Below are 15,411 nucleotides of genomic sequence, written 5' to 3' on the forward strand. Positions count from 1 at the left end.
ATTCCTTTCTCACATACCCACCTTACCTTACCCACACATAACTAGGTCCCTGCCTCAACATTTCTCTCTCTCTGCCAAAAAGAATAAAGGGAACCTGCCCAAAAAAATATCATCCCATACTTAGCTCTCCATTTCAGACACATGTCTTCATGACACCCTTAATTTTGTCCAGTTGGCTATACAGCATGACTGTGGTGTGGTGCCCTCTCTCTCTCTCTGAAGGTGACAGTCCAAATTCAGCTAAAATTCTTCATATATTATCATGCTTTGCTGTTGCAGAAATTGCTAGCTTTATTTCTTTCCTACACATTTCCTGCACATTCCTGCCATCCTTTCACTTTGATTCCCCCTGGTTGCTCCCTATTTTACTACTTTCCTGTCTTCCTCATTTTTTTCTTTAGAGAAACTGTGTGCAATTGTGCACATCACTCAACAAAGCGCACCTATGGCAAAAACAATTACAGCTATTATATAAACCTGCATCTGAAACCACTACCATGTTTCATAAAAATAATGACAGATTCATAAGTATCCCAATTTATCATTTTTATTTGCACTTAAAATTATGTGAAATTGTTACATACACCTGTATTGGAACCCAGTACTAGCTGAACCAAAGCAAGGTTGGATCAGTGCATTAGCAGATGGTGTTGTAGAATCATGCGAGTAGCATGTGTATTTTACACACTGAATAGAAAATTGCAGCCTTCACTGCTGTTACATACATCTGCTATTTTTACAGAATCTTTGGCTGCAGGTAGTAATTGACTTCAGAAAGTGTAAGTTCCTTTTTTTGGACACAAAGAACTGATTCGAAATAACACTGTAGCTAATATTATTCACTACTATTTTTATTTCTGTTATTTATTAAAATGTTTACTTGCCTTGCTTAGCGAGGCTGCGGGATGCACAGCATGGCACACACATGCTTCATACACAATGTGGAAAATATGGCATTGATTGACATTGATGATATAAGGAGTAAGCACTGGGGTGTACAAAGGGAGATATAAAGATAAAACGTGACAGTTAATATTGATTGTATAAAATATGCCTTGTAATAAACTAATGAACTGACTCTGTGTCCATATGGGTTAATGCTTTGTTGTTGAAGGCAGATGGTACTGGGTTTGAAATGGCGTGTAGGCATGAATTTTACAAGAGTGCATGATAATTTTACATACATTTTCTGATACTTCTGCCTTTTACCACTGCTTAGGGATGGTGCACATCATGCACCATCATGCACTGATTCTTTAAAGAAAAGAAATGAGGATAAAAGGAAAGTGGTGAAATGGTGAGCAAGTAGGGGGAGAAAACAATGTGAAAGGAGGGCAGAAATGTGCAGGAAGGCTGTAGGAAAGAGCCATAGGTATCCATTTCTTCAACAGTAAAAAAGGATTACATGTATACAATATGAGCTGAATTTTAACTTTGAAACTTCCATTGGAATATCATCTATTCCTGTAGACTTTCCTGCAGATTGATTACACCTCACCATTTTTATCTCATCTCTTCATATCTTAACTCCAAAAACAAAATCAGGAAGACTTCCACAGACCTTAGTATCCACTAGGATGGGCTCCCCTCTGTTGGTTCTGTGTGTGAGACAAGGATAGCACAGCTGGATGATTTGCTGTAGAATGTCCCTGTCCACCCTATAGCACTTCACTATCTCCAGCTCATGTAGGCCTTGGTAGGTTACCCTGGGTCTGTACACTCTTCTCCTCCTCCCTGTGGGTCATTTGTCAGCATCTCCTCCTCACCACCCTCAGTCTCTAGTACATATTCATGGAGTAAAGAAGCAGCAGCCTCTAACATTTTTAGTTAGTTTTGACAATTAAAAATCTCCCATCTGTATATACCGGTAGTATAGAGTTTGTGGGAAAAAACAATCTGAAAGGTGTTAGCATAGTTTATAGTAGTGTGCTGGGCTGCTGCATGTGTAATTGGCTGATTCTGATACATTCCACCTGCCAGCTATGCTAGTTCTCCTTGATTGCCTTCCTACTGTTGTTTACCTGAAAACCAGTCTGAAAGGTGTTTGCATAGTTAGTAGTAGTGTGCTTGACTGCTGCATGTGTAATTGGTTGATTCTGATACATTCCACCTGCCAGCTATGCTAATTCTGCTTGATTGCCTTCCTACTGCTGTTTCCCCTTCCCAGTTCCTCCCTATTTAAGCCCCGAGGTGTGCCACACATACCCACTGCTGAAATGTAAACAAAGCTGCCATTACTCTTTTTTTTTTATTTATTTATTTATTTATTTATTTATTTATTTATTTTATGTTTAAAACCCGGTGAGCCACGTGCAAACCCATTTAGGCTATGTATGCAGGGCTCCGGCACATCTGACACACCCCCTTCCTTAGCTGTGCTTAGCTAAGGGCAAATATGGGCCACAGAGCTCCAAAGAGCTTACAGCAGGCACGACACACCCCCTTATGAAGTCATTCAGCTCTTAGACTTGCACTGTTGTATTGCTGTACCTACATGGTTAGGAACAAGATGACACTTTGAAGAAATATGTGATTCAGTATAACTCCCCTCATTTGCATACCTCATTCTGTAAGTTGTTAGTTACTGCATTAAAATGAACCCTTTCCCCTTGACAACCAGTGCTCCCTACTATTGTTTACATTCTTCATGCCATTGACTATAATGGCAAAATGCAGATTTAACTAAAATTGAGTTTTCCCATTTTTTTTTTTTTTTTTTACTTTCGGCCCGATCCTGTTTTCACGCAGCTGCCCTATGCTTAAATGGCCAAGATCAGCCAAAAAAAAGTTTAATTTTCATAATAAATTACTTTTTAATGCCAATGGCATTATATTTGGCCATAAACTGCAGTGGTGGTGCTGCGGTAGCGTTGTCGCCTCACAGTAAGACGTTGTCCTGTTTGATTCTAAGCTAAAGCGCTTTCTGTGTGGAGACATACATGAATGGGCGTACCTTCGTTTAAGGTTGTGCGTCAGAGCTGGCAACTCGGCACGTAAAGATCTACTGCCAATCATTAGCGGACCGGAGTTCCGCTGTGGCAACCCCTAACTGGGAAAAGCCAAAAGACACAACAACATATCTAATGTACATAATACATGCTTTTTCATGAGCTGTCATGCCTCCATTTTGTCAGTTGCAGAAATGTACTGAGTTATTTTCTGAATACATTTCTGCACTGACAGTGTCTAGCACAGAGACCTGACCATTTGGTGAATCAGTAAATCACCTCATTTGCATGGTTTTCACCAGCAAATGAGGTGATTTGCATATTTTTTCCATTTTTCCATGCTGGAACAGTGTAAGGCTGCTCATGCACATGAAAACGGCACTATCCTGAATCGCTCTGCGGCCATTTTCCATGCAGGCGCTCCTACAATGTTCCTGCATGGAAAAATGGCTTCCAATTACTTTTCCATTGCTATAATATATCACAAAATAGAGGCTTTGTGTTTTAACGCAATGCTAATTGAAGTAGCCTCATTTAAACCTTGACTTATTGCAACATCCAGTCTGAACTGCCATATTAGTTCCTTAAACAGTAAATAATTTTGCCAGTCACCTGAAAAGTTACAACTCACCAATCTTTCCCGTATATAAAATTTAAAAGTGTTTAAACCCCCACAATGTTCTACATGTCTAGCCAAAGCACTTTTTTATCCATCTTTGAAATACTATATAAATGTTGATTGTTGGTTTTTCCAATTTAAAATGTTGGAAACATACAGCACATAGCAAGATAAACAATGTTTTTGGCATAACAAAAATAACAATCTGTAGTAACCCATTTACAAATTTTGTTCCACAAAAGGTCATTGTAGTCAACCTCAATAAACAAACACTGTTTGCACCTTCCACATTTAAAAGTATTATTATCGCCCCCTTCCTTTGCTACCACAGTTCTTCTAATAATCTCTTTAAATTGGGTCTGTTGTTAAAAAACTACCAGGGGGCTTTTCAAAACAATCACGCAAGTTGTCGCCACTTTGCAAAATATTTAAATGTTTAGAAACAATGTTTTTGATCTCAAATAAGTCCAATGTGTAATGGATAAATAAACTGCAGTTGTTTAGAGTGGAATTGTCCTGTCTAGATATTCTGTGCTCCCCAGTGTTCACTTAATCCTGGGAAGCAGCTGTGGGTAAACTGTTTATAAAAATGGGTGCATATTTACTATCTCTCACTGACTAAACCTCTGCTCTAATTATAGAAATCAAAGAAACTGCATATCCCTGTTCCAAAAACATAGTGTTAAGGATATCTAAGTAAGCAACATACTCAGAATCCTTCAAAATCTATCTAGAAGCCTGAACAAATTGATTTCTAACCACCCCTCGTTTTTGGTGGTATGGATGATTACTCTTAAAGTGTAACAAATAATTACAATAATTGGGCTTCCTGCAAACAGATGTGGTCAGCTCCCCATCATCATTTTTATGAATAGCCACATCCAAAAATTGAATGTCATGTCAACATCATATTTAAGTTCAAAGAAACCAGTAGACAATCCCAAATCAAAAACTAAATGATCCAAATGTGGCCATGATCCACTGCAAACCATAAAGATGTCATACAAAAAACGCAGGAAACATTTACAATGTTTAAAAAGATCTATGACAAACAAAATATCCACTTCCTATTTAAGGAGAACTGAGTTGGCATAAACGGGGGTGCATGCTGTGGGGTTCCTATTACTTGATCGAATGTTTAGGTTAGTGAATACCTAAACGTTGATCTGGTAATAGCGAAAACAAAAAACTGCAAACGGCTGATTTAACGCAGGGAAATAATTCCCTTGGCTGTTATACAGATTTTGCCCCTTTCCCCATTGTAGAGCGATCTCAGAGTTGGTATATTTAGTTGGGGGGCACATCCTCCCACATATGGGGTTGTGGGGGCAAAGCCCCCCACTTTTTTTTTGGTTTAACTTTTTTTTTTTTTGCGGCCGAGGGAATTCATTTCCTAAATTAAATCGGCCACTCGCTCTTTTAATTTTTTGATATTACCAGGTTGACGTTTAGGTATTTGCTAACCTAAACTTTCGATCGGGTAATATAGACGCCATGCTGTGCCCATTGCTACTCCCAAACATTGTTTGTAATATTCATCATCAAATTGTTTTTGGTCCTTATCTCACAGTTTCTTTATTGGCACTGGGAGAACTACAAGCAAGATGTTAATCAGTGTGCAGCCATCTTAGAATTATGCCTGTTTACTAATAGTTTAACTATTATTATATAGTGGAAGGATTTAATTCCTGCTGATATGCACTCCTGTAGAGTCAGGAGCTAATACATGATATATCTCTCTGCCATTGGCAGCAACAATGAAACACACATTAATGCATCTACCAAACATGTTTGAAAAAGTGCAATTTTTTTCCTCACTGCTAAGCAGTAAAAACTATAAACTACTTCTTCCTACTTTAATCAACCTTGCAATGTTAACGTCCTACTTTTTACCATAAAGTTCTTCTCCAAATACTTTGAAAGAGCTTCAGCTTCCTTTTCTTCACCTGACATGCTTACAGTACATTGGTGCAATTTACTTTAAGTGTGTCACCACATGCATGGGCATGCGCATGTAAAGGCTCAGTACATTACTCATTCACCCATACTGACTTATGTCAGTGGACATAGATGGAAACAGGAACATAGTGTAAATTAAACAATGGCACTGTTTAAAAACATAGGCCATTTTCTTAAATAATCTGCATGTATCTTAAAAATACACCATGGGAGAGTTGTAGAAAATTCATATATTTACTCACAGTGTGAAAACCTATTTGTTCAGTCTGGCTATTCCCACATGAAATGTCTCCAGAGCATGCGGAACATATAAATTACCCACATGCTTCACAGAATATTACATATCGTCTGGCCTGTTGGGTAATTAGTGAGTGAGCTTGCCAGAAATAATTGAAAAAAGCAAAGTACTGAGTGATAATGGATATTAATAGGGGGGAAGACTCCATGGATAACAGTTTTCACTTTTTATGTGTATTTCTCAAAAGATAAAAAACAAAGAAGAGACAAACTGTGTAGTGTGCATAGTACTTTATAAAAAGTAATGGAAGACAATGTACTGTACAAAAAAGACTTCACTTAGCTGGGTTTCACTGACAAATGTCATTTTGTTAGAAGAAGTACATGGGAAGTCCCCCATTCTAAAAAAAAAAAAAATATATATATATATATATATGATGCATACAGCATATCAACGGGGGAGGGGAAACTCAGTTTCTGGCTTTGGAAATGTACTAAATATATTCAGATTAATATCAGACTTTATATAGTTTTAGTCATATAATGCTCAAAAAATCAATATTAATTTTGACAAACAGCTGAGCATATCACAAAGCATGTGCTTCAGAAAGTGTAACTGAGAACAGAATTCTTGCAACTTTCTAGAGATAATTGTACAATACGCACAACTGGATGTGGGTAAATCCAGCATTACTCATACTCAGATGTGTGTTATTGCTATTATACAGTGACATTATTTAAGAAAGAAATTGCTTACCTTTCTTAAATAATGTCTTTGTATAATGGTGCTGTAGTATTCCTCTATGTTCTTCCACATTTTCTGATGTATTGTGCATGCGTATGGGACTTACCTTCCCACACTTGCACAATACATCAGTGCTCTTCAAGACAAGCAATGGAGAAAACACAATTTCTGTTTTTTTTTTTTTTTTTTTTTTGTTAATACTAGTCTTGCTACAAAGAAACCTGACCAAAGCCAAACACGCTGGTTTGGGTTGGGGGACAAAGGTCCAAAAATAGGGACAGATTGCATTGTTTTTATAAATTTAGAAAGTTACAAGAACAAGAAGCTCTTTAATGAGGAAAAGACCAAAACTATGAAACAAAAATCTAGACATTCTGTAAAGATCCAGACAGCTGAGAGGTTCGTGGGACAGATTGTATTGCTCTTTTAAACTTAGAAAGTTACTGGAATGAGAGGTTCCTTAGAGGAAAAGACAAAAATCTGGATATTCTTTGCAATTCTAGACAGTTGAGAGGTGCAAGAATCTGTTGAGATTTAAGGAGGGATAGCACAGAAATGCAATGAAAAATCATGTACATTCCTGTGCTATTACGAAGTTCACAGATGACTGCAAAGTAGGAGCCACAGTCAAGTCCCCAAATGATGTGGACATCCTACAGAAGGGCCTTGCTGAGACAGATGCCTGGTGTCAGAGCCATGGCCTCAAGCTCAATGCCAAAAAGTGCAGTGTCATCCCCTTTGGTAAAAACTCAGTACACATGAACTACCACATAGGCAGCAATCTATTTAACACCGAATGTGTGATAAGAGACCTTGGGACCCAGGTGGACAGTAGTCTCTCCTTTGATAGTCACATCGCCACAGTAGTCAGTAAGTCCTTCTACGTGGCACACCGCATCATAAAAGGGTTCTCATCCAGGAAAAAAGAGGTCATCGTTCCCCTCTACTCGACACTCATTAGACCCATTATAGAGTACAATGCCTCTTTTGGAATGTATCTCACAAGACATCTGCAGCAGCTGGAAAGGCCACAGAAGTACCTCACAAAGAGGATTACTGGCCTCAAACAAATGCTGTACACTGACCGCCTCAAAAACTCCAGCTTTACTCCATAGCATATCGCCTACTTCAAGGTGAGCTCTGCCTAACATATAAAGCTATGTCAAACCCAGAGCTGTTGGACATGCTACACCTAAAGAAATCCTAATCCCTCCAAGCTACATGCTCTAGGGACCCAAACCTAGTCACCACAATAAACAGGACATGCTGGAGGGATAGATTCCTGTCCCAGAGACTTCCCATACTCTGGAATAGGCTACCCATCTATGTCAAGCAAAGTTGTTCATTAGCACTCTTCAAGAAAAATCTTGATGAGTGGATGGGAAATAAGAAATATGCCCCGGGGATCACTTCTATGTCTCTGCTCAACAGTGGCACAGGAAAATAACTTTCTTGAGTGGTGTAAGCCAGTGAACCTTGTTGGCTAGGCTTACGTAGGCCCTTGGGTCGATAGACTAGTACCTACCTATGAACTTATGAACCTATGAATAGTCTGGTTTCTTAATGGTACTTTAGTGCCCAGACTTTTTTTCTATTGGTACATGCTGAATTTACAGTGGGCATGCTTGTTTAGGCTGTCCAATCAGCATGCATGCTTTTGAACAGCAGTGAACTGTTATTGTATAATACTTAATAATCCCCAGTGGTACACAGGTTCACAACTTTAGAACAGTTAAATAGTTACTAGACATGTGGCCCAAAAGGCTTTTGAGGAACCTAGTCCAACTTTCTAATATCTCTAGTGAACTGTCTAATTAAGTGAGCTGCTCCAAGTCACAAAGCATGAAAATGGAGGCTGAAGGAATTAAAGCCCAGCCTATAGGAATCAGCTTGTTAGCAGCTCATAGCCTTAATTCTCTGCACGAACTGCCAGACTTCATTACATTAAATATTATACCTATAAAAATGAAATATGACCCGTGCTGTAGAATGTTCCTGTTTACAGTGCATTTTGACTTCTGTTTTGTCTCATAGGAACGCTGACCGAAATGAGAAATGCAGTCTTAAAGACGTCTTTAAATGAAGACCAGACAGGAAACCTGAATATGCAGGTATATTAAGATATGCAATTGCACTTGATAAATATTTGAAAAGATATCTAGCCATTGTCATTCTTCATTTATTATGTGATCCATTATCTGAGAAAAGCAGGGTAAGAAAACCAAGGTTTTTATTCATAAGAAATGCACTCAGCTGACCCAGAACTGAAGGTGACAACATTTTCTATAATGTCAACAGTGTAACCTTCTCTCTTTATTACAAATAAAACAATGCCATTTTTATCAAGTTGAAAGGAGTACAGACAGAGGTAACATTGTATTACGGAGGTTATTTTCAGTTGAAATTTGCTCTGGGAGTCAAATCAACAGATACCAGGCTACTAATCATGAATAGGAAATATCTTCAAAACCTTCGTATAAACAAAAGCACTATATTTTCCTCTGAACAGCCACAATTTCTAAATCATGTTTATATCTGTAATCAGTAGATCTTTACAATATATTTCTCATTTCTCATGCACAAGTATAATTCCTCCATCTTGCAAACAGAGTTTCTATTCTGAAAGTTCCACCTCCCAGATTACTGCACAAGTATCACCCTATGCTCTATCTGACCCCCTTTGATTAGACAGTTGAAAAATGTCCACAATGAAATGGCAGGTTATATTGGCAGATGTGGTCTACTCTAATATAAACAACATTGACTCAGAAAAGTGATTGGCACCTATCCTGCTCTGTGCACTGCTTGGCTCTACCTTTAATAAGATGGAGAAGGGTCCCTCAGATGTGAGGTCTTCATTTGATATGAGACAACCTTTTGAGACTGTTAACTACCACTTGATCCTTAGCAAATACAGATACCTTGGCTTTATGGAAAGATCAATTAGGTGGTTTGATAATTATCAAACAATACAACTTATTGTGACCTGCATGGCAACTGAAAGTAAAACAAACTTTAAAAAACTTAAAAAAAAATAGTTTATTCAATGACAGTACACAGGTAAGTACTTTCACATTGAACTAACAAATACTTCATCAGACAAGTAAAATCTTCAGAGTCTCTTAAATACAACAGCATCACTACCCACCTCATTAACACATATTCAAACTGACAAATAAGAGCAAAGATACAATAAACCACCTAGAATATCCACCACTTTATCAGAAAGTGCTGATACAAAGCATGTCTCTTAACAATGACACCACAAAAAACTACAATACTGTAGTTCAACAGCAGCACTACAGAGCACACATTATACTTTCCAGTTTGATAATTATACCAGACCATTCCTTTCACATAACTAAAGAAACAACTATATCCAAATTAGAGATATTTAAAGAGATTCCACAATGGTCAGTGTCACACCTTAGCTTATTTTTACTTTTTATAAATTATCTCACATCTGAGTATCCAAATCTCATCTTAGTTTATATGCAGACAGTATATTGTTGTTAGAACCAGAAAAGAGAGAACAGCTGGTCCAAAATATACTGCAGAAAGACCTTTTCCTGATTTGCTAGTTGTTCGATAAAAAAAAAAATAATAATAAAAATAATAATAACATAATATAATAATAATATATTATAATAATAAAAATAATAATAATTCTGCCCTAATGAACAATCAGCAAAGACTACCACTTCTCTGGAACAGATGTCCTATCCATGTGAGGCAGAGTTCTTCCCTGTCCCAACTCAAGTGTAACTTGGACCAGTGGATGGAAAATCATAAATTTACCCACGGCCTAAACCTATATTTCTGTTAGATAGAGGCAGCCTTGGAATGCTTGACCACCCATGCCCAAGCTTACATATACCCTCTAAATAACCCTAGGGTATCACAACTTGTCAGATACATTTGGAAAGCATGGCTAGACTAACAAAGCCCCCCGGGGTTATTAGCCTGGTAATCAGCTATTAATCTATGAACCTATGAAGGGTCAGTTATAATCATTTCATTTATCCATATGACTCACCTGCAAAGACTGAGGGTAGTATTCATAGTCATTAAGCGGCTGCATTAAGGCTAGCCACGCTGTGTGCAAGTGAGTGCAGCTAAGCTACAATTCATAGAGGTCACTTACATTAATACACTATGGCCATGAATAAGCCTAAGCAAATGAAGTATTTTTGACATGTAAAACAGTGTAAGTTAATAAAGCATTTTCTTACCTATTTGTGATTCATAGCAAAATTTTCTTGTTTTTCCTCATCACCTACTAATAGGATATATAAAAAGGAGTCTCACAAGTCCTATCTACTTTGCAAGAAATGAGAATGGTGTCATTTGGAGCTAGTCTTGCTATTTCCAGGTGTGTGTTGCTTGTCTTGGATGAGAAAAAACAGCTTGTGCCCAGCTGCTGTTGCTGGTCAAGAAGGCAAAAATATAGGCAGAGGATAACTCACTATAAGTTTGATAATCAGGAGATACTTGATAGGTTCAGAGTGGACAAGGATATTATAAGGATCATCGTGAGTATGAATGATCTCTGCAGGAGTACTGGATGAATGCTTGGACTTCCTATCCCTGTGGACAGTAAGGTAAATATAGCCCTTACTATACTTGACACAAGGACCTTCCACAGGCAAACTGGGGACATACTGGTTATCTCACAGGCTTTGACCTCAACGATACTGCTGAAGTTCCTGGATGTAGTGCTGATATGTGTGGATCAGTACATCTATTGCCCAGTGTCACCTCAGGAATGAGCCAAAACTATACATGCCTTTTATGGGGTGGCACATTTCCCTGATGTACTCAGTGCAACAGATTGCACTCATGGAGTTTCAACAATAGGAAGGGCTGCAATTCCATCAATTGCCGGGTAGTGTGTGATGCATGGGGATGCATCACCAACATCGCTGCCCAGCATCCAGGCAATGCCCATGATTCCCATATCTGGCACACAAGCTCACTCTACTGCCTCTTCCTGCATGGTAGGATGTCCAGTGGTCATCATGTTAGTAAGTGGAAAAATATTTATTTCTCTTTTTTATTGCATTTAAGTAGCTATTCATGATAAAATGTATTTCTGAATGCTAAATCCCTTTTCCATTGTCCCCCACCCCATTTTTTTCTCTTTCTCTCTCTCTTTTTTTTTTGTCTTCATGGTGATACCGGATATTCACTGGAGCCACAGCTCATGACACTAGTGAGACATCCAAGGGGAGCTGCAGAAGAGAGCTATAACACACCCCTATCCTGGACCCATATTGTTAATGGGAGGGTCTTCAGCATTGTGAAGAGCTGTTTTAGGCACCTGGATGAGTCTGGGAGTGCCCTTCAGTATAACATGGCTTCTGCATGCAGGATGTTTACTGCATGTTGCAATCTGCATAACATGATCATGTGCCAGTCTAGTAATGAAGTGGCCCATGCTGTTACTGTAGATCCAGTTATAGTCTCACTACTACTGATGATGACCAGCCAGCAGCAGTAGTAAGGGACCCCATGCAGCAGGCTCATGCACAGCATATGGCTGCACAGGTAAAGAGGTGGCATCTAGTACAGAACTATAGACTGTGACATTCAGGATAGTGTTTCTTTTATTGTAAAAAACACATAGATTATAACTGATGCATGCCATGATATCTGCAAGCTGTGTTGTATATTCATGCCTGAGTGCTCACTGCCTCCTATTCAGTGATGTTGTAAGGCATTATACAAGGAATAATCCAAATGGACTGTTTGCACAGTACATTGTATTGAGTTGTTTTACCTAATTATGCTGATACTGAAAGTCCTTTAGTGGTATAATTAGTAAAAAAAATATATTAATTAAGTATTTACTAAGACTTCATAACTTGCATTTGAATGAAAACGTATCATATTGTTTTTATATTATGCAATGTTTTCTCACTTTATGTGGTCTGTTTAGATAATGCACATCAGATTATTTTATTTTGTCATACACAATAATTTGTGACTTTAGATTCAACATTATGATTTGCACAATGGTGAGGGTGAATGTCAGAATACTCATTTTAATCTGTAATTTTCTTATTTGCTGGGTTTCCATGAAAACATGTGTATTACTACTTTGAAGTTGTAGGTGACATCCAACTGTAAGAATGGCAATGCACAGAACCTGGTGTTAATGACTGCAGTCATATGTCATACAGATTTCTTTCCACATTCACCTGATGTTTTAAGTAGTACCATTACTGGAATATAATGCACACACTTGTAAAATAGCCTAACCACACTCCTTTTTTAAATAACTTTTTCCCTTTTGAGTTAAGCATTGACCTGTGTTTGTGAAGGTGAAATTGTAAGTAACACAAATGTCACACTTGAATCACAGTAGATGAAGGCTGAATGTGTCATACACATCTCTTAAAGATAGGCTAGGTGATAGTGGAATTGAGTTTGAAGAGGGGCTTTCGTGAGAGTTGGATGGTATGTGGGTCTAATGTAGTGTGATCCTGCAGACGCAAGTCTGACAGTGCTGCAGGAATGTTTGGGACCTTGAATGAGAGTTCCTACTAGATGGAGATGAATGCTCATGTGGCCTGCATGAAATCTGTTGCTCTTCTCCTCCCCCATCTAATTTCAGTAGTTTTCTGACAAGCCCTTGTTGTCTTGTGTGATCTGCCTCCACATGTCCAGGCAGTAAACTGTCCTCTTCCCCTTCCAAGACTGACTCTTAGTTGAGTCTGGTAAGTCCCACTGAGAGTATGAATGGAGGCAGCCATAGATATTTGATGTGCCAGCACACTACGCATCAGCATGATCATGATGTTATCTGTATTCTGTGTCCTTTCCAGGTAGTGCTAGAAATCCTCATGGTACCCTGGAGGGCTCTGACCATTTCCAGCTGACTCTCTGTGGCAATGCTGTAAGCCCAAACAATGTCAAAACACATGTGTTACTAGCCAGCCACTGCTTTCTGTGCTTCCTGAGGTAACTGTAACAAACTCCAGTGCTTGGCTGCCCTGTGCAAAGGTGTCAGTGTAGATAATGGTTACCTCTGAATTTCTGCCATCCTCCTGAAAGTGTTCCTCTGGGTTTGGAGATTGTGGTACAGAGGTGCATGGTTTCTTCTCCTATACAAGTGTAAGTGTAATGTCAGCACATACTTAATTTTGTGGTGTCTGTCACTTCCTTTAGAGTTACTACAATGTAGCAGGGTGTGAGATTCTGCCTTAAACTAGGTGTCTTAGTGCCACTTTCCTTAGCCTGCCTCATAAAATAACTATGTAATTATCATCCTCTTCAACAGCCATTCTGATGCTGCTGATGTCCTCAAAACATACTAGTATAGTGGAACTGTTTGTTTCTGCTGCTGACTCTGTAATAAATCATTTGAAAACATTACTAAGAAAGAAATAGCATACACTACTGTGTGCTTATTAAGGAGGTGTGGAGGACTCATACCATGTGCACTGCCTTCATTGTCATTTTGTACAGATGTAGATGGTTTGCCTACTAAAAGTAATTGCCATATGTTCAATGTAATCATTCCTTTTCAGCATTCAAGTCTCCATGTAAATATATGTTACTATTTTTAAACCTGTTTTCCTGAGCAGGCGAGTGTTGTTGTTGCAGACTTTGGTAATAACCATTACCTACACCACCTCTGACTATTCCAGTGCCATCATTCTCTGTGTCATAGTCACCCCCATGGATGGAGTTTTCCTCATCTGGTGTTAATGGGATAATTGTTGGAACCCCCCCCCCTCGAGTGCTGGTATATCCAACTACATTCTGCCTCTCCTTGCTTCTAGCATGTCCTAACATATCATCTGCACTGTGTTAATGTGCTTATTTTCCACCCATTTCACTAATATGCAGTGCAAGTTGATTCCAGGCTTGTGTTCTCTCAGCTTGTTTGGGCCTCCATTACCAAACAGATGTTTTCCATATATCCTGAGGGCTGCCATGAGGCTGCAAGTTTTCTCATAGCTGAAGTTGTCCTTTCTCTTCCTTGATCTTGTTTTGCATCATCACTGCACATGAAAAAAGGCCATAGTCATACACAACAAATTTTGATGTAATAATCAGTCAAGCAACACTGCAATGACCATCTTCAAATAAAAATGTTAGCTAACACAAACCCTATAATTACATATATACACATGCAGATATCTCAGTCCAGCCAAGTAAAGGTGTGCTGTACTGATAGTGTAGTATCATATATACATTCAGAACAGCAAACAATCACATTGTTAGCAGATTCATTCTTCCCCAGCCCTTATAGTTATTATGTATTCATGATAAAGTTATTTTTCATTCTTCAGTGACACTTAGAAATATTCACGTTAAGGACACATGTATGTTCAGCCAACAGCACACCATTGTGACTTCAGTACTTCATAATTAAAACACTTCTGTATGGACAGTCACTACACAACCCCAACATAAATGATTTCAACCATGATCTCTAATCATTTCTCACTGCTCTGCAATGATTTTCCACTTCCAAATGACAGCTTTACACTATTCATTAAAGCCATGATAATTTGCCCATCATAGCCATAAAATAAGCATTTCTTCAATGCTACTTACTAATTTTACATCATTTTGAAGTATTTCACATTAAATGTTAATGTTTTTATTATTTTCCTTGCTTTGAGAAGACTATGGTTTCTTAAGGTATTTGCCAGCTAACTTGAGTTATTACAAGTTAATATAGCAGTGTTTAACTATTTCATGTAAATTTAGATCCATTTATACATGCTTTATGCAAATTAAGCCCTTTTATGTTTCTCTGTAAATCACAGTAATACACAAATGTGTACAGCCTCTTATGCTTGTAAGTCACTCTTGGTTTCTCATGAACACAACCTCTGGTTCTCATGAATGGACTGCTGACAGAGATACAGTCCACAACACTCCTGAGC

This window comes from Protopterus annectens, chromosome 10.part0 (genome assembly GCF_019279795.1).
Source record: "Protopterus annectens isolate FY-2018-M chromosome 10.part0, PAN1.0, whole genome shotgun sequence".
Classification (NCBI taxonomy): Eukaryota; Metazoa; Chordata; order Ceratodontiformes; family Protopteridae; genus Protopterus; species Protopterus annectens.